Below are 20780 nucleotides of genomic sequence, written 5' to 3' on the forward strand. Positions count from 1 at the left end.
TGGTGCTAGTCACTTTCTATGCATTACTGTATTTAATCCTTGCAACAACCTTACATTTAGGTATTTTTAGCCTCTTTTTCAAATAATGAAACTGGGGTAAAATTGGTGAAATAATTTGGCCAAAATTTTCCAAGGAACTGACAGAGCCAGGATCTGAAGCCCAGGGTGACTGATTGCAAGAACAGGCACCTGACCCCTGCTCACACTGAAGTGGATAGATACTGAGGCTAGGATAGGACTTCTGCTGCCAGCTACATTCTGTCCTAAAACTAAGAAAAACCCAGAAAAAAATATGAAGCAATAGTTACAAGATACTGGATATCAGAAAGAGAAAAACAGTGATCCCTATGAGGATGGACCCAAGTCCTGTGATTGCCCCACCTAACTGCCCAGAGAGATCCCAGGCCACATTGCACAGGCAAGGGGAACCCAGGCAGCACCCAGAAGCAATCATCTGGCAGGCATGCCGAAGTCACTGGAATTCACAGGCCAGAGACTGGAAAATAGAGGGCTACCCATAGAAAGAGAGCTCTGGAGATCAGTAGAAAGTCCTCTTTGATTCTTTAGCTAAGTTCTGATCAGTATATACATGTGGAAAAAATCCAAGACCAAGGAAAAAAACTCAGAGGAAAAAATTCCTGGAGCTCACACAAGGCTGAAAATTGTTCTTGTTTTCAACAGCCAGATTTGAAAACCTCAGAATTCATGGGCATTGGGTAAAGTACTAAGAAAGGTTTTGTCTAATTTGGGAGACAGAATTAGCCCAAAGTAAATCTGTTCTGGTTCAGCCTTCAAGAGCTTAAAAGTAAGACCTGAAAAAAATCAAACTGTTCCTAAGTAACTTAGCTGCATCTCAGAATAAAGTTTGAGAATTTTATAGAAATAAAAAATATATATGCAGCATCCAACAATGTAAAATTCACAATGTCTGACATCCAATCAAAAAAGTAGGTATGGAAGTTGTAGGAGAATACAATGCATAATGAGGGAAAAAAACAATCAATTAAAACTGACCCAGAAATGACACAGATGATAGAATTAATAGACAAGGATATTAAAGCAGTTATTATAACAGCATTCCATATGTTCAAGTAGTTAAAGGAAAGGTTGAACATGTTTAATAGATATAAGGAAGATATAAAAAATTACCCAAACCATATATCTAGAGATAAAAAGAAACTATAATATCTGGTATGAAAAATAAACTGGATAGGACTAGACACTATAGAGAGGAGAATAATGAACTCAAAGACACAGCAATAGAAACTATCCAAAATAAAATACTGAGAAAAAAAGACTGGAAAAAACCCCCCCAGAACAACAGTGAGTTGTGAGACAACTTCAAGAAGCCTAATATGAAGGTAACTGAAATCCCCTCAAAAGGAAAAGACAATAAAAATAATGAAGAAATAAAAACTTGATAAAAATTATAAACTCACATATCCAAAAAGCTCAAGAAACTCTAAGTACAAAAAACACGAAAAAATACAGAGACACATCATAATCAATTGGTTAAAACAGCACAGCTAATAATTCTACAAAGGACATAAAATTAAAAATGTACAAATGTTAGATGTAAACCCAACCATGTTTTAAAAATCACATTAAATGTATATGGTCTAAATTCCCCCAGAAAAGGGCAGAGATTTTCAGATTGGATAAATATAGCAAACTCCAACTATCTGCCAACAAGAAACTCACTTGAAATATAAAGACACAAATAGATTAAAAAAGAAATTAATAGTAAAGGATATACTATGCTGCATTAGATTCCTAGGGCTGCCATAACAAATTACCACAAATTTGGTAACTGAAAACAACATAAGTTAATTTTGGAGGCCAGAAGTCTTAAATCAAGGTGTTCGCAGGGTCGTGAACCCCCTGAAGGCTCTAATGAAGAATCCTTTGTAGTTCTCCCAGCTTCTTGTGGCTCTCAGTAGTTCCTTGGCTTGTATAAGCATCACTCTAATGTCTGCCTCCCACCTCAGGCGACCTTCTCCTTGGGTCTCTGTGTCCTTTTCTGTCTCTTATAAGCTCACTCTCATTGGATTTAGGGACCACCCTAATCCATATGGAGATATCTCGATCCTTACCTTAATTATTTCTGCAAAGACCCTATTTCCAAATAAGTTCACATTCTGAGGTCCCAGATAGACATAAATTTGCAGCACCCACCACACATGTTGACACTAATCAAAAAAAGCCGGGGGTAGCTGTATACATACCAGACAAAATAGGTTTCAGAGCAGCAAATATGTCCAGCGACTAAGAATATCATTTCAGCCCTGGCTGGTGTGGCTCAGCAGATTGAGCACCAGCCTGCAAATCAAAGGGTCACTGGTTCGATTCCCAGTCTAGGGCACATGCCTGGGTTGTAGGCCAGGTCCCCAGTAGGGGGTGCATGAGAGGCAACCACTCATTGATGTTTCTCTCCTTCTCTTTCTCCCTCCCTTCCCCTCTGTCTAAATAAATAAAATATTTTTTTAAAAAAGAACAAGAATATCATTACACATTGATACAGGAGCCAATTAATCAAAATGTAAAATTGTTCTGAACATTTATACACTTAATAACAGAACTTCAAAGTATGTGAAGCAAAAGCGGATAGAACTACAATGACAAATATACAAATTCACAATTATAGCTGGAGATTTCAACATCCCATCTCAATAATTGAGAAAATGAGTAGAAAAATAATCTGTATAACATATAAGCCCTGAAAAGCAGGATAAAAATGCTTGAATTAATATTTGTAGAACATTTCACCAACAATAGGAGTGTGTACATTCTTCTCAATTGTACATAGAAAATTCACCAAGATAGACCATATCTGGGCTATAAAATAAGTTTTAATCCCTTTAAAAAGAGTCAGTTCATACAAAGTATATTCTCTGATTATAATAGATTAAGTTAGAAGTCAGTAACAAATATTTCTGGAAAAATCTCCAAATATTTGGAAACTACATAACACACTTCTAAATAGCACAAAGGCCAAAGAAGAAATCAGAGGAAATTAGAGAGTATTTTGAACTAAATGAAATAAAAACACAACATATTGAAATTTGTGGGGTCCAATTAAAGCACTAGTTAGAGAGAAATTTATAACACTAAATGCCCATGTTAGTAAAGAAGAATCTCAAGTCAGTGACCTGAACCTCCACTTAAGAAACTAGGGGGAAAAAAGAGCAAGAAGAACCCAAAAAAGTAGGTGTTAATAAAATTAATAACAGAAGAAAATAGAGAAAAATCAGTGGCACCAAATGCACAATATTTAAAAGATCAATAATATTGATAACCCTCTAGCTAGACTGACCAGGAAAAAATAAGAGAGCAAATTACCAATATTAGGAATGAGAAAGAGATATCATTATAGATTCTACAGATATTAAAAGACAAGGACCATTAATCTGGGTAACTCAATAACTATTAAAGAAATTTAATTTGTAGATAAAAATATTCCCATACACACAAAACAAATTCCAGGCTTAGACAGCTTTACTGGTGAATTCTGTCAAACTTTAAAAAAAGCAATAACATCAATTTTACACAAACTTCCAGAATACTAAAGAGGAAGGAATACTTTTCAACTCATTCTATGAGGAAGGCATTATTACATTGATACTAAAATCAGATGAAGTTATTAGAAAAAAAAGAGTTACCAGACTAAATCCCTAACAAGTGTAGACAAAAAACAAAATTATAAAAAATTGGATCTGGCATATATAAAAAGCATAATACAGTAATGCAATATTGGTTGAACACTGAAGAACAATAAGGAACACCTTGACACTTCTTGATTACAAAGTGTGTTCACACCACTGAGAATCTGCAAGGTGGTGGCAGAGCCCAAGGGCTGAGAGCCCGAGAGCCAGAGGAGAAAGCCAACCCAGCAGCCAGAGCAGCCCTAGCCCTGCAAGTGGACAAACACCAGTTCTCCGGAGACACATGCTGTCTATGGCTAGGAGTTTGGTACAGGCTTGCCATCTGGCCATGGAGACTGATCGATCCTTCCAGAGCGCAGGAGGCCAATGGGACCTGGATGCCAAGCAGGCACAGTGGAAGGGTGCACAGAAGGGCCCCCAGGGTGGTCCCTCCAGGGTCACTTATCTCTCAGCCAACCCCTGATGGAAATATTTCGTATTTCCAAACAGCTCCCCAGATGATATTTTTAACATAAGCAAAACTTTAACAAACAAATGTAAATGCTTTCTTAGATCCTGTTTGTCTGGCCTGGGCTCCCCGGCAAGTGGGAGGAGTCTACAGAACATGGTCTATGGAACATCAATGCTTGTTTCCATGTTGCCAGTAAATGCAGAAGGCTTTGGATAAAGCTTCATGGGGCAGGGCGAGGAAGAAGGGATCAGGGATGGCAGAGAGGGCCCCAATTCTTCCTCCCTCTTTCCTACTTTCAAATTAAGGTCACAGCATAAATGGGATTCCAGCTCACAGACCAGCCTCCCTTTGGAGACATCATGCAGACAAATTCAGACAAGGGCCACCCTAACTTGTAAGCCAAGAGACCTTGCTTTTCTCTCAAGCCTACTGTTTCTGCTCCATCTCGATGTTAAGGGACCAAAGTGTGTGAGGGGGGAAGGGAAAAAAGGTACAAAGACAAAGCTCCTGGGTCGCACCTGTAGCAGACGGGATAGCGACCCCTGAAGATGTCTGCACTCTGATCTCCAGAACCTGTGAATGTTACATTTCATAGCGAAAGTGTCTTTACAGGTGTGATTAATGTTATAGATCTTGAGATAGGAAGTTAGTCTGGATTATCCCGGTGGCCCCAATCTAATCACAGGAGCCCTTAAAAGCTGAGAACATTTCCAGGCTGAATTGAGAACAACGCAATGGAGGAAGAACCAGGAGAAATTTAAAGTAAACTTAAATGAGTGAACCCAACCTACCAGTGCTGGTTAAAGCTGGTTAAAGATGGAGGAAGGGGACCACTGGCCGTGAAGTACTCATAGCCTCTAAAGCTGAGAATGCTCCTCAGATGACAGTCAGTAAAGAAACAGGAACCTCAGTCCAGCAACTGCAAGGAACTGAAATCCTTCAACAACCTGAATGAGCAAAGACATGGATTCTCTCCTAGACCCTCAGAAAGGAATGCAGCCTGCAGATATCTTGATGTGGGCCCAATAAGATGAGTCCTGGACTTCTGCCCTAAAGAACTGTGCGATAATAAGCAGGTGTCATTTTAAGCTGCTCAACTTGTGGTGATTGGCTGCAGCAGCATTAGAAAATTAACACACCTCCCTCCTGCCATAGCCCTACCTGAAAGCAGGAAGTCCGTGGGTGCTGGGAAGCCAGCAGGAGCCAGCCTGGGCCTCATGGGCTTGTAGCTGACTGGAAGTGGTTAGATGAAAATATACACCCAGGGAGAGGTTGGCTCCCCAGACCCTAGAAGATGGGGGTTCGAGCAAGGTCAGAAGAATCAAAAGATCACCACCTTTACTTTCTGTCCCAAACAAGATAGAGGGGGTTCAGGAAAATACTACCTGATTTCAGGTGGTGTTTCTCCTCTTCTGACCAGCTTGTGGGCAGCCAGTTCTGCTAACAGTACATTTCTGTATCCTTAGGTCTGTGCCTAAGGGCCTGAGGAAGGACTTTCCTGGAAGATACCAGGAGCCTTACCCAAGCTCTCAGGAGCCATGAACCCCTGAGCCAGGGGCAAGCCCAGTGCTGGCGTGCGCACATGCCCAGAGCCAGCTCAGGCTCCCACACCTCCCCCAGAGTGGCCAGCAGTGTGCAGCTACTTATCAAATAGGGCAAGAGGCAGCACAGACACCTGAGACCAGGTAGGCATGTCTGCGAGAAGATAGGACCTCATCATTTTCTCAGCTTTTACTGTCCCCAACTCTGTCCCAACCATTCTCCTGCCACTGCCCTGCCACACGCAATCCCTTCCTTTAATGTACCATGAACACTTAGACCTTCCCAGCTTTGCTTAGACAGACCTTTGTCTAAAAAGCTCTTCCCTGTCTTGTCAAATCAGTTCAGTCTTCAAAGTCCATTCCAACTGTAATTCTCTCTGGGAAGCCTTCTCCGACGTTCCCTCACTTCCTACTCCAACTTAAGCAGAGTTGTTGCTTTGCCATTAAAAGTATTTATATCAGGAGACTTCTGGCCAAGACAGAGGTACAGGTAGACACACTGTGCCTCCTCGCACAACCAAAAGGACAACAGCAAATTTAAAAACAACAAAAAACAGAACCGACAGAAAATTGAACTGTATGGAAGTCCGACAATCAAGGAGATAAAGAAGAAACACTCACCCAGACGGTAGGAGGGGCAGAGCCCGGCAGCCGGGCAGAGAGGACTCACAGCGAGGCAGCAATTGGTGGAGAGGTTTATCCACATTCGCATGCAGATAAACTGGGGAGTGAGACAGACCCACAACCCAGGGCTCCAGCACAGGGAAGTAAAGCCTCAAACCTCTGACCAAAAACACCTGTGGGGGTTGAGGCGGCAGCAGCAGAAACTCCCAGCCTCACCAGAGAGTTCGTTGGAGAGACCCACAGGGTCCTAGAGCATGCACAAGCCCATTCACCCAGGAAGCAGCACCAGAAGGGCCCACTTTGCTTGTGGGTAGCAGAGGAAGTGACTGAAAACTGGCAGAAGCAGAGCAAGCAACACTGATCCCTCTCGGACCCTCCCCCACATAAAGTGTCGCAAGGCAGTGATGTGTTGCCTCCCTCTGGTGAACACCTAAGGTTCCACCCCTTACTATGTAACAGACTGAGCCAAAAAAAAAAAAAAAAAAAAAGAAAAGAAAAAAGAAAGAAATGGCCCAAATGAAAGAACAGTTCAAAGCTCCAGAAAAAAATACAACAAGCGATGAAGAGATAGCCAACCTATCAGATGCTCAGCTCAAAACACTGGCTATCAGGATGCTCCAGGAACTCTCTGGGTACTTCAACAGCATAAAAAGACCCAGGCAGCAATGAAGGTTGCATTGTGTGAAATAAAGAAAAATCTACAGGGAACCAGCAGTGACAGGAAGGAAACCATGATGCAAATCAACAGTGTGGACCAGAAGAAAAAAAGAAACATCCAACCAGAACAGAATGAAGAAACAAGAATTCAAAAAGTGAGGAGAGGCTTAGGAATCTCCAGGACATCTTTAAACATTCCAACATCCGAATCATAGGGGTGCCAGAAGGAGAAGAGGAAGAGCAAGAAATTGAAAACTTATTGGAACAAATAGTGAGGGAGAACTTTCCCAGTCTGGCAAAAGAAATAGGTTTCCAGGAAGTCCAGGAAGCTTAGAGAGTCCCAAAGAAGTTGGGCCCAAGGAAGCACACACCAGGGCACATCATAATTACATTACCCAAGATTAAAGAGAAGGAGAGAATCTTACAAGCAGCAAGAGAAAAGGAGACAGTTACCTACAAAGGAGTTCCCATTAGACTATCAGCTGATTTCTCAAAAGAAACCTTGCAGGCAAGAAGGGGCTGGAAAGAAGTATTCCAAGTCATGAAAGGCAAGGACCTACATCTAAGATTCTCTATCCAGCAAAGCTCTCATTTATAATAGAAGGGCAGACAAAGTGCTTCCCAGATAATGTCAAGTTAAAGGAGTTCATCCTCACCCAGCCTTTATTATATGAAATGTTAAAGGGACTTATCTAAGAAAAAGGTCAAAAATATGAACAGTAAAATGACAACAAACTCACAGCTATTAACAACTGAACCTAAAAACAAACAAACTAAGCAAACAACTAGAACAGGAACAGAATCACAGAAATGGAGATCACATGGAGTGTTATCAGTGGGGGAGGGAGGAGAATAGGGGAGAAGGTACAGGGAATACGAAGCATAAATGGTAGGTAGAAAATAGACAGGGGGAGGGTAAGAATAGCATAGGAAATATAGAAGCCAAAGAACTTATATGTATGACCCATGGACATGAACTAAAGGTGTGTGTGGGGGGGAATGTGAATGGGAGGGGGTGTGCAGGGTGGAAGGGAATAAACGGGGGGAAATGGGACAACTGTAATAGCATAATCAATTAAATTTAAAAAAATTTAAGTATTTATATCACTTGGCACAGACCTCTCTATGTTCACTTGTTGGGTAAGGGTTTGGAATATTAACCAGTGAATTCTACCCCTCCTTATACTTACCATCAGCTCCAGTTCCTTTTCCGATTTGAGCTGAGTCATCATTCATGGCCTTAGGAAAAGGCTGACAAAGCAAAAGATGGAGTGATTCTCAGCCTTGGAGTTCTCAGCCTTTGAGTTCCAAAAGCCTCATCACAAAAGCTTATGAAAAAAAATTTGATTGCTGGAGAGATTTGAGAGAATTCAATAATCACAGAATTCAAAACTTCCTGTTCTTCCCTCCACTCCCCTCCCTTTGGAGATTAGACCAGAGCCAGGACCAGTACAGCCCCTAATAATCACATCTGTGAAAATGGTGCTTCCTCAACTGTGCAAAACACAACCTACACGACTCCACACGGTGACCTTAGCACCAGACTCTTTCGCTATCTTCACTCACTCTCCTTAGCAAGGAGGCTGTTATTCTTCTTGCCTCATCATAGTTGCAGGACAGCTGCTGAACCCCAGGCTTCGCATGCACATTCCAGGTGGAAAGAAGAGGGAAAGGCAAAGACCCTTAGGGATGATTGTTATTCAGGAAAGGATGTCCTGTGATCTACCTTGATCTTAGTGGCCAGAACTGTGCAGATCCTCTGTTTACAGGGAAGGTTGGGAAACAGCCTTGGATTCTTCCCAGTTCTAGACTAGGAAAGCCAGAGAGAAGGTTTTCATTACCAATTCCCATTGTCTGCCAGAAGGAGGGAGTATTTCAGGTAGGAGGCACAGCATCCCTGCTGTATTCCCAAGGCCTACAACAATGCTGGGGCACAGTGAGCACTCACCAGACACTTGCTGGATGAATAAATGGAGAGAGGAAGTGAAATCATAGCATGGTAGAAAAACAACAGGCCATTCCAAGTGACTGTATTTAGGCATGCAAGAGAGGAGGCAGCAAGACAAGAGGCAAGAAGATTGTGTGGGAGCCAGCATGCAGGGCCGTGTAAAGAGTCTTTGAAGAAGTGTAAGCAGGGGATTTGTGCTCCAGGAAGATCATGCTGGCTGCAGAGAGAGGTGCGTTTTGGAGATAGAAAAGACAAGAGATAAAGAGCCAGCTGTTGGAGACCATTGCAATATCCAAGCTTGAAAAAATGGTGACCTGAAAGAGTAATGAGGTAATGGGGATGGAGGGAAGTGATCAGAAACTAGAGATATTTTGGAGGCAGAACTGACTGCACTTGGCAATGAATTAAATGTGGGAGAAAAGAGAAAAAGTCAAGGACAACTCTGTCTTTTGGGGCTCAGGTTATTGGCTCTACAGTGCTACTACTCATTGGATCAGGAAGAATAGAATTAGCAAGTCTGGACTTCCAGTCAAGATGGTGGTGTAGGTTAATGTGCTACTTGGAACCTCCCACAACCACCTCAAAATTGCAACTAAACTACAGAACTATCATGCAGAACCATCTGAAATCTAGCTGATTAGAAGTGCTACAAGAGAAGCCATGTCAAGACTGGTAGGAGGGGGTGAACATGCAGAATGGGCTGGTCCCATACTTGCATGTGGTAAATAAAAATTGGGAGGGATATCTCAGCAGCAGAGCTCCCCCATGAGGAGCAAGGGGTCCCATGCACACACCAGGCACCCCCAGCTCAGGGTTCCAGCACCTGGGAGAGAAGTCCCCATAACTTCTGCCTATAAATACCAGGGAGGATTGAGGCTGAGTAACACAGAAGCTTCTGGAGTCCCAGGCAGTCCTTCTTAAAGGGGCCATGCACAAACTTACTCAGGCTCAGTCCCTCTGAGCTCCAGTGCTGGGGCAGCAGCTCAAAATGCACCAGAGGCATACAGGGAGGAATTGAAATGTGTAGCACCACAGGAACTACTATAAAGGACACATGGACAAAACCAAGGGGGAGGGTTGAGGTGGGGGAGGGAGGTGGGTTCAGCTGGGGTGGGGTGGAGGGATGGGGAGAAAAGGCATACAACTGTAATTGAATAACAATAAAAATTTTTTTTAAAAAAAGAAAGAAATGTGTAGCACCAGGCAGAGAGCTGAGGGACAGCTTTCCCTCAGACAGAAAGGTTGGTAGAGGACATTATTCCTTTTCTGAGCCCTCTCCCCACAGAGGCAGCAGGTGGGCACCACATCTGAGTCTCCATTAACCTGGCTCATGGTGTTCACCCCACTCCGTGATTTCCTGAGACCCCAACCCACCCAACTTCCGGGCTCACCCAAGCTGTTGCCAGTGGCTTCTCCATTGGAAAAGTCACTGGGATGGTCTGCCTTGGCTCACACTTTAGACTTTCCTAAAATCTCTCAAAAAAACAGCATCTGGCTTCTGTGTACCTTGTACCCTCACTAAGTGGCTCCAGGCCTGGAAGTAGCAGCAGCCAGCCTTGGTTCTCAGCATGGTCTTTCCTGGGTACCTTCAAGCCCAGCACAAGTAGCAGCCATCTGCAGATTGCTTTGTAGCTCATACCTGGTGGCCTTGGGCAGAACACAGGCAGCAGCTGATCTTGGCCTGTACCTCTCTGGAGGCTCCAGAGCCAGTGCACCCAGTGGACAGCTTCAGACCACATCAAAATGCCACCCAACCATTTCTACAAGTGACACACTCAAGGGACAGACTCAGTGGACACCAGAGCCCCACTGAAGTAAGTCCTGCTCAGTGGGGCAATCCCCTGCACAGTTGATTCTTCACAGTGGTCAGTGGTTGTAGCCAACCCTTGCAGAGGATCATCCTGGGAGTAAATCCGTCCCATTGGCATGCCAACAGCAATCAAGGCTCAACTACAACAGGAGAGTGTACACGGCCCACACAGGGAGGCAGGGTTGCAACCGAAGTGCCCAGGTGATTGCAGAGGCTGTGCCACTGGACCCATAGAACACCTACTACTTTAGGCCACTCTACCAAGCCCAGAAGACAATAGTTCTACCTAATACATAGAAAATACACAGGTAGGCTGCCAAAATAAGGAGACAAAGTAACATATCCTACACAAAAGAAACAGAAGAAAACTCCAGGAAAAGAACTAAGCAAACAAAGACAAGCAATCTGCTAGAGGCAGAGTTCAAAACACTGGTTATAAGGATGCTCATGAGCTTAGTAAGGACATCAACAGCATAAAAATGACTAGTCATAAATGAAGGATACACTAACTGAAATGAAGAAAAAAATACAGGGAATCAACAGTAGAGTAGACTTAGCCAAGAATCAAATCAGTGATTTGGAAGATAAGGAAGCAGGAAACACCCAGTCAGAACAGCAAAAGAAAAAAATTGAAAAAATGAAGACAATGTAAGGAGCCTCTGGGACAACTTCAAGTATAACAATGTAATCATCATAGGGATGCCAGAAGAAGGGAGAGATCAAGAAATTGACAACCTATTTGAAAAAATAATGACAGAAAACCTCCCTAACTTGTTGAAGGAAATAGACATACAGTCCAGGAAGCTCAGAAAATCCCAAACAAGATGAACCCAAAGAGGCCCATGCCAAGACATATCATAATTCTTAATTTTTTTCAAGATTTTATTTAGTTATTTTTAGGGAGAGGGAAAGAGAAGTAGAAAGAGAGGGAGAGAAAATATCAGTGTGAGAGAGAAACAGCAATGGGTTGCTTCTTGTACGTCCCCCAACCAGGGACCAAACCTTCAACCCAGGCATGTGCCCTGAACAGAAATTGAACCAGTGACCTTTCACTTTGCGAGTTGATGCCCAACCACCTGAGCCACACCAGTCAGGGAAAGATGCATAATTAAATGCAAAAGTTTGAAGACAAGGGGAATCTTAAAAGCAGCAAAAGAAAACAGTTAGTTACCTACAAAGGAGCTCCCATAAGAGTGTCAGCTGATTTCTCAACAGAAACTTTGCAGGCCAGAAGGTATTGGCAAAAAATATTCAAAGTGATGAAAAGCAAGGACTTACAACCAAGATTATTCTACCCAGCAATGCTATCATTTAGAATCGAAAGACGTACAAAGAGCTTCCCAGACAAGGAAAAGATAAAGGAGTTTATGTGGCTTAGCTTTTCCAGCGAATGCCTGGAGGGGCCAGTTAACAAACCCAGAAATGCATGATTGTTAATGTTCATGGAACAGATCTGATCCAGGGGATACAGGACAAAGGAAGAAGCCACCAGATAAATTATTTTCCCTATGCCTCCCACCCCAAAGGAATGTTTCAAGACATGGTTTTTCTGTAAGTCCTGTCTAGATGACATTCTACTTGGCCAAACAACTGGCTGCATTTTTCAATGGAACTGGGGCTAGTTTGGTGTAGTAGTTTCCCAGGGCTGCTGTAACAAAGTACCACAAACTGGGTAGCTTAAAACAACAGAAGTTCATTCTCTCAGATTTCTGAGGGCCAGAAGTCTGAAATCAAGGTATTGGCAGGGCTATGTCACCTCTGAAGTCTCTAGGGGAGGACCTTTTTTTTGCCTCATCCAGTGTCTGGTGGCCCTAGGTCTTTCTTCGCCAAGGGCAGCAGCACTCCAATCTCTGCCTCTGTCTTCACACGGCCTGTCCCCACTGTGTCTGTGTCTCTGTGTGTCCTTTCTTCTTCCTATAAGGACCCCAAACACATTGCATTTAAGTCCCACAGTAATCTAGTAAAACTTCCTCTTAACTAGTTACATCTGCAAAGACCCTATTTCCAAATAAGGTTACATCTACAAGTACAGGGATTAGGACTTCAGCATAGTTTTAGGGGGACACAGTCCAACCCACAGCACTTGGTAACATGCAACCTTGTATTTGTTTCCTGCTTTCCAAGCCTCATTTACAACTTTCTTTCACTCTTTATTATCCTAAAATAGCACTCACACATTTTGACTCAGGATGTGTTTCCTAGGATATCTATGCAAACGAAAACTCGTTGAGTTTGGAACATCCAAGTGGAGACAGATTTATCAGCTAGTTAAAACAGAAGAACCTGGGAACGATACAGACAGGAAAAATAAATTATAGTAAATATCTGTTTTGTTCTTTCTGAATTCCTCACTCTTCTTCTGATAACATTACCTCAGTTTTCCTTAGCAAGCTGTCCTTCTAATTCGCTGTGGTCCTGGAGGACTGGCAATTACAGACCATCATTGCCACCTCAAATTCGTTGAGTAGGCCTGTGACTCCAGGTGGATTGACCAGACCCCTTTCTTGGGAATGAAATAGTGATTGTGGAGGAGAGAAGTTCTTTTCTTCCTCCACAGTGGTTATCTAGGGTGATAAGACCTCGATCTATCACAACCGCTGCTCTGTCTCCACCCTGTGCATGAAGAAGGCTGCAACAGAGGAGAATGAGGCCAACACAGACAGAGAACCAGAACCAGAGAAGAAAACTGGAGGCAGAGAAAGGCCTGAAAACATCATTTGAGTCCCCAGATCCGGAAGTGCTTGATCCAGAAGCCAATGCCTCTAAACTAGCCTATATGCTGGCCAAAATGCTTCTATTTTTTTTTTTCTTGAGCTAGTGTGAATTGAGCTTCTATCATTGGAACCCAAAATTCCTCACTATATAAATGTCGTCACAATTAGATCCTAACAGAACAGAGTGGATGCAAAAGTGAGTAGCCTGACAAGAGCAGGGACTAGCGCAGAGTCCCACAGAGCCGCAGAATTTGAGCAGCAGCCAGAGAAAGCAGCAAAGGAGACTGAAGAGCAGTGGCCGGAAACATGGGGAGGAAACAAGGAGAATGAGGTCGCAGAAGACAAAGGAAGACTTGTGCACAGGGAGTCCTCAACAGTGTTTGGTCAGTGCCGCTGAGAGATCAAACAAAAAAGAAATGGAACATATCTGTTGGATTTAGCAGTAGAACACCCTGGTGAGCTTGATGAATGAGGCCTCAGTGGACCAGAGAGCGCAGAAGTTTGGTGACCAAGGGATAAGGCGTAAGGAAGGAAGAGAGTTGACACAGTGAATGTAGCAAACACTCAAGAAACTGGATTATGAACGGGAGGAAGGAGATGGGCTAAGAACTGGAGCGCAGGCACATGGGAGATGTCCGTGAAGGTTGTTTATTTTGTTGTAGTTGTTTGAGATAGTGAAGAACGGAGAATATTTAAATGTTTATTGGAAAAGGCCAATAGGGAAGTAAAGATTGCAGCTATAAATGAGGGAGGAAAAAGAACAGTCCCTTGGAAGGTGACGGTCTAGAATACAGAGCAGCGGTGTCCCTCAAGAATGTTTGAAATATGCAATACCTGACTACTTAGTCAGGGGCACTGACCTCTTTCCCTTTACATTGTCAAATATAAAAATGACAACAGCCAACACAACTATGGGTGTCTGGTGTGAATGAATCAAAATTGTACCTATTTTTTTTGTCAGAATGACAAAAAAATACATTTTAGTAATTAGTTTATGTGTGCCATGAGATGAAAAAGATTGAAAATCACTGGCTCAGCGCATAGGCTTCCATGGTAACAGCTGGGTAGGAAGGAAATAGAGGTGAAAGGTCAGACAGGTTTAAGGTTTGGTGGCAGGAAGTTGGGGCACTTTATCTGTGAAGTAGCAGCAAGGTTATTGCTGATGGGGGTAAGGGGCTGAGAGGTAACAGGCAGGGGAACAGTGGAGTTGGAGGTGTGAAGAGAAGGACTGGAATAGCCTGTGTGGAAACAGAAGCCCCTAAAAAAAGTACAGGGATTACTAGACATGCGGAGGGACCAGTGGACTGCAGCCCGTGTAGAGCAGCCCCAGGGCACATGGTCATGAAAAACTTGTGAGCAGCTCTCTGCAGGGTCAGCACAAGCGAAGGGTTGTGGCCAAACATGGTTGGGGTTTCCCAGGACTATGGAACAGTGGAATAGAAGCTCTTGGATAGTTGGGTAAGGAGGCCAAGGAAGCCAGGAGGAGGCTGAGAGAGGGGCTCAAAGTGGAAGGAAGGTCTAGGACCTGGAAGTCCTTCGGTGGCTGAAGGACAGGTATAGAGAGCATGCATTCAGGCATCGGTCGCTCATACAGCCCCTATCCGATACCAGCCCGAGACCACCACCTGCCCCGTTGCCACCCATTTGTGATTTGGGCCTCCTTAACTGCAGTATGAGTTTCTTGATATGCAGGGCTACTTGGCCAATGATGATACACAGATGATGATAGGCAGGTACAGATGATAGATGATGGATGGATGGATGGATGGATAAATAGATAGATATTTGCACTGGAGAAAATTTTCAACTTCTTCTCTCACGAGGACTTTCCAGGTAGGAGTTCCTGATTTTATCACCACCGCACCTAAGTACACACAGACCCAGGAACACACAGTGTGCAGGGTACAGGTGTCTGGGGGGCACGTGGACTGAGGCCAGTGCAAGGGTCCACCATTAATAATTCTAAAGCATCTCCACTTTGCTTTTCAACCCTGACTTCAGCCCCACCTGACTCCTCTCTCCTGTCAGGGCCCATGACTGCGGGTGCCCATAACAGCTTCTAAGATGAGATGCTGCTGCCCACGCTCTGGGGACTGAAGCAGCAGACTCCACAGAGGTGACAGGCAAGGTCAACAGCTGAGCCTGCTGCTCTGGACCTGCACCAGGAAGCATTAGCCCATAGAACACCAGCTGGCCTTGTTCACAGGCTGGGGACTAAACAGAGGAACCCCAGCGGACAGTCCATCAAGATGATTCAGTTCTTGAACCTGCAAGTAGTGCTCATTTTCCCTGACAGAAGAGCTCTGATTTCCCCCAAATTTGCCCACTAAAAGAAGGGCTAAGAGGAAAATTAGGTGTGAGAGAGCGAGAAGCAGATGCCTGAGGATGTTTCTTGACCATCCTTCCCACAGAAGTCAGCACTGGATCCCAAATAACTTCATTAGACCCAGAGCAAGGCAGGCAGCCCTGAGTGGACAGTAGGGCGCTGGGGAGAGAGGAGCAAGACATGGGGGCTTTTCGGACCCCTTCTCACCAACCAGTAAAGAATACTCATGCACTGCCCGCAAAGCTGCCTCGATTAGTCTCCAAAAATCAGCCCTCCACAGCAGCAGAAGCATGGGCTTCTTTCACTGGCAGCTTCAAATGGCGATCTGATCTAGAGAAGCCACTCCTGGAGAGAGGGCCTGTGAGTCCCAGGCTTCCCTCCGGAGCCTTGGGAAGGCTGGGACACAGCCGCCTCTCCCCCCACCTGCCAGCCTGGGCAAATGCTGCCGCTGCCCAGTGCTGCCTCCAGGCTGAGAACAGTGCCCTTTCTTCCCTCCGTGCAGCCAGGCCAGGCCTGCCTTCGGCAGGAGGGCCAGCCCGCCTTCTGTGGGGCAGAGCAAGGAGCCTGCGGGGCTTGAGGGAAATCTTCCCCTGCAGGGGTCCTTTCTTCAGGCTGCAGCTTCGGCCTTCACACTGAGCTCCGCTCACAAGAGTGCTGGGCAGTTGGTGACTCTGGCCTCAGGGGTGACACAGAGCAGGAAGGGGGTCTGCAAGGATGAGGGGCTCAGCAGCAGGGAAAATGGGTGGCTTCCAAGTGGGTCTGCTGTTCTGGCCTGACACAGTGGGGCTACCTATCGGGCACAGAGTTGTGCGGCAGCCAGAGCAGATAAAGGGCTCTCGGACTGCGTGTGCGAGTGTGAGTGCATGTGTGTGTGCACACTGCTCCTGTGCCCTGAAATAAGGGCTCAGTTACGTGAAGCGGAGGCTGTAAGGAGGGTGAACTTCAGTGCGGACACCCCAGCCTGGGAGGCTTCTTTCTGCAAGCCAGCAGTTCCCTCACTAAAGAGACACTCTATTGGTGGAGGCCGAAGTGGCTTTTTATGGGTCCGGAGACAGGAAGGCAGGGTCCTTGTTGGAGGGAGGTGGGGGGAGTCCCACGGCCCATTGGAAGCATACCGTGGAGGGTGCAGGGGTCTGGGAGAGCCCCTGGCCAGCACAAGGCTCCCCTGGGTGTCAAGAGAGCCAGGTATGGAGGAGGCTGGCGCTGGGCAGGGTGCAGGGTGACACCTGGCCCAGCCCCACACCCCTGCCCCAGGCCGATGCGTCCATTGCACTTGCAGGGTCCCCTGCAAGCCCAGACCTACGCCAACTGGCAGAACTGAGGAGAAGCATGTGTGGCCCCAACCCTTGGGGCAGCCAAAGCAGAAGACACCCCTCCCTCCTTCCAGCAGCACCTTAGTGGGCTAGGCAAGCAGATCCCGTGTCTGGAACCGGCCCCAGGACTAGGGGCAAGACTCACACTCAGTCACATCTTCATTCGTCACCCAGTCTTCACTCCTGTGGGCCAGGCACCATATTGGGGACGCGGATGTGGTTCCTGCCTTCATAGACTCTGCCGTTTAAATAGCACGTAAGCTCCCTGACTGGTGTGGCTCAGTAAGTTGGGCATCGTCACACAGTTCGATTCCCAGTCAGGGCCCATGCTTGGGATGCAGGCCAGAACCCTGGTTAGGGGCGTGCGAGAGGCAACTGACAGATGTTTGCCTCATACACTGATGTTTCTCTGCCTCCTTCTCCCTCCTTTCCCCCCTCTCTGAAATAAATGAATAAAATGGTTTTTGAACAATTACTCACATCACCACGTAACAACTGTGAAAGTGACATGAAGGAAAAACACAAGGAGTGCGCATGGTTTGGAAGATCCTACAGTCGGGGGAGGGGCTCCTGGTCTGTGTGTTGTCCTGCGGTCCTTGCCGAGCCCTGCAGAGATGACCTGGCCCACCTGGGGGTCAGCCTCGGCCGGCTACATCCCTGCAGCGAGCCTTTGCTGGTGTGCATTTTCTCAGCACAGTGAGTGTGCAGCGGTCTGCTCCTCTGACTCACCCCCTAGTCTGTGCTACGGCTGGTCCTCTCACTCCCCTAGGACTGACCTTGTGCTGGCCTGGGGCTGTCCTTCCCACTGCCTGTGCTGTGGAGTCCCTGTGCCCAACAGCACAACAGTCCCCGGCAGCCATGTGAGCTCCCCAGCACTAGCCATCTGCTTGGCCATCTTCGGGGCCCAGGAGCATGTTCTTACCCCCATCTCAAACCCCTGGGAGTGAAAGAGTCTCCAAATGAGATGACCTGAGAGGCTAATTCGGGTTCTCCCTGCCTAAATGTTCCACTCTTTACATCCCCAGGGTTCTAGAAGAAATGAGACGAAAGGTTGCTCTGCCTTTATATCCCCAAACACATCCATGGCCCCAACCATGATGTGGGGACCGAGGTGCCACCCCCAGCCCCCCATACTCCCACAGGTCTGCATCTGTGCTATCTAACTCCTTCCATGTCAGACTCCACCTTCTTCCTCATCCAAACACAAGGCCTCTGAGCTCGGGACCATCACAACCCACACATGCTTTGTCTTCACCACAAAGCCTTTTGCAAATCAAAATCTTGCTTTTATGACCATTATAATTTCTGTCATTTTAAAGCAGCAGTTCTTAACTGGGCTCCACTTTGTAGGGCCCTGAAAAAGCCATTATTCCGGGAACTTCTTATTTAATTGGTCTGCGGCTTAGTCTGGGCAACAGCATTCTTAAACCTCCCAGACGATTCTTGTACACAGCCAGGGTCAAGAACCACTTTAAAGAGTCCCATTTATCAAGAGCAATGACTTCTTTTGTTTCCGTCCATCCTGCCTTCCCATGAAGAAGTCAAAGCCTCAGCATCATTCATCGATTCAACACATGGCAATGGAGCTCCTCCTATGTGCGCTGTTCTGGGTGCAAGGACACAGCGGAGAACACCAGACCAAAGTTCCTGCCCTCCGGGAGCTGACATTCTAATCAGAGAAAGGCCAGAAACAATCACAGTGATAATAGTAAATGTCATAGAGCATTCGCAAGGGTAAGTGCAAAGGGGGAGGGGAAAACAGGGTAAGGGGTCAGGGATGCAGAAGGGCCTCAAGCTAGACCCTATGGAGAAGGGGACGTTTGAGAAAAGACTTGAAGGAGATGAGAGAGAGGGTCAACATGAAGTCCCAGAATAAGAACCACAGTAGATAATTCACAATGATATCCTGCTACATGTATTTAGCAGGGAAAATTGACAGGATGTGGCCATCGGACACTGGGAGCAGAGAGGAGTGAGAAAAAAAATGATCCATTGTAGGTGACTCTCAGATTTCTTGCACAGGTGACCTTACCTGAGTGGAGGACATGGAGCTCTGGACGTGCAAGTCCAGAGTTACGCTGTGCACACGCTGCTGGGAGGCGTCTGTGGGACGTCCCAGTGAGCCGACACCTAGACCAGGGGGACCAAATGCAGCCACAGACCGCATTTGGCTTGCCGTCCGGTTTTCAAACAAGCACTGACAAGGCAACCTCCATCTTACCTCTCTCTGACCACAGGTGAGTGGAAAAGCTGGGCCTTCTGGAACCAGACAGTGTAGCTTAAAACCCTGGCCCTGCCTCTTACGAACTGGATGACCTTAGTGAGTGGTTATGTGGAGTCTCAGTTTCCTCATCTGTAAAGTGGGACGAAGCTTCCCTAGTTCACAACACTGGTGAGGGTCAGAGGCACTGACACCGGCCACCATCTCTGACACACTGGGGACACTCAGCAATGTTAGATCCCTTCCTCCTGGTCCCAAGCCACTCCCAGCCCAGCTACTGTCCAGACTTTGTCTTGGAAAAACAGAGAAAAGAATCTGGGACACAAATTTGACCTACATTCAGTGCCAAGTCTCTTGTCTTTCAGGAAGGGAAGAGAGGAAGTCCCAGGGATGCACTCAGCCAGCTGGCCCCGACTCAGCCAGATGTGTTGCTTCAGAAGCTCCCAGCTAAAGAAGGATCCTGGGATCCTTTCTTCCAATCAGACGTTGGTGTGAGCCCTCTGGCCACCTGAACTCTGGAAGCTTTTGTCAAAGCAGGAACTTCTGGCCGTCTGTGTCAGTTCTAGTTTTGTAGTGGGGGTTGTAGTGATGTGCTGTTCTGGGCTTGTCTGGATTGTCTGGGATTATCGCCAACCCTTCACCTGTGGAGATCTCGATGGAGACGGGGCCTGCAGGAGATGATTGTTTCTCTTTTGACTGCTGAGAGCCCACAGAGATCAACAGGGCCCAGCACAAAGGAGGGTGTGGCCAAGACCAGGAGACTTGGCCAGGCCAGAGAGAGGGAGAGGGAGAGGCAGTGCTCACCATTAACAGACTCGTGAGGGTGTCTGCACAGAACACCTGACTCCTCCGGTCTGCGACTGTGAGTCAGACTGTGACTCAGATGCGTCCTGTTCCAAGCGGCGTCTCCCAGCCTATTGTTTGAAAAGATTAAATGGATCTATTTCTTTTTCTTTTCAGAGCTGGCAAAGTGGCTGCAACCCGTGCTTTATACTCAGTCAAGGAAGCATTTCATCATTTTCTAAGACAAAAATCCTATGAAAAGAACAGACCACGTTGGTCTTTTCATCATGAGAGATCGGCTCAGCAGGCCAGGGAGGGAGAGAAAGCATTTGTTCGGGGAAGTGAATCAAAGTATCAAAGTTACCTCCTGCAATTATTTAAACTAAATATAACGTTTCACGGAATGTAAGATATATAATTAATAAAGGCCCCCCACCTTTTTTAATGGTCTTACAGAGCAGCAAAGAGATCTGCACCAGAACAAACCTGCCCCACAGGCCCCAGTGATGGGAGGATGGGTGCCTGAGTGTTTCTGAGAACTTGTACTGTAGGGGTCAAAAAGCCCACTGAAGCCAACTCAAGTAAAAGGGAATTGATTCTAAGGCATTGGGAACATCTCACTGTAACAGACAAGTTGGTCAGTTTCCCTACCCTGTCAGTGCCTGCACTTCGGGACCAGACCACCCACTCACTGACAGCCACAGCCCTTTGGACCAGAACATCTCTCCCA

At 46.1% G+C, this 20780-nt stretch overlaps 1 pseudogene; it reads right to left on the minus strand.

Moving 5' to 3' along the window:
• The window catches only part of LOC112301681 (serine/Arginine-related protein 53-like), a 53721-nt pseudogene extending 34508 nt beyond the window's left edge, over positions 1-19213 (minus strand).
• Positions 19214-20780: the final 1567 nt, after the last annotated feature.

This window comes from Desmodus rotundus, chromosome 7 (genome assembly GCF_022682495.2).
Source record: "Desmodus rotundus isolate HL8 chromosome 7, HLdesRot8A.1, whole genome shotgun sequence".
In the NCBI taxonomy this organism is placed as follows: domain Eukaryota; kingdom Metazoa; phylum Chordata; class Mammalia; order Chiroptera; family Phyllostomidae; genus Desmodus; species Desmodus rotundus.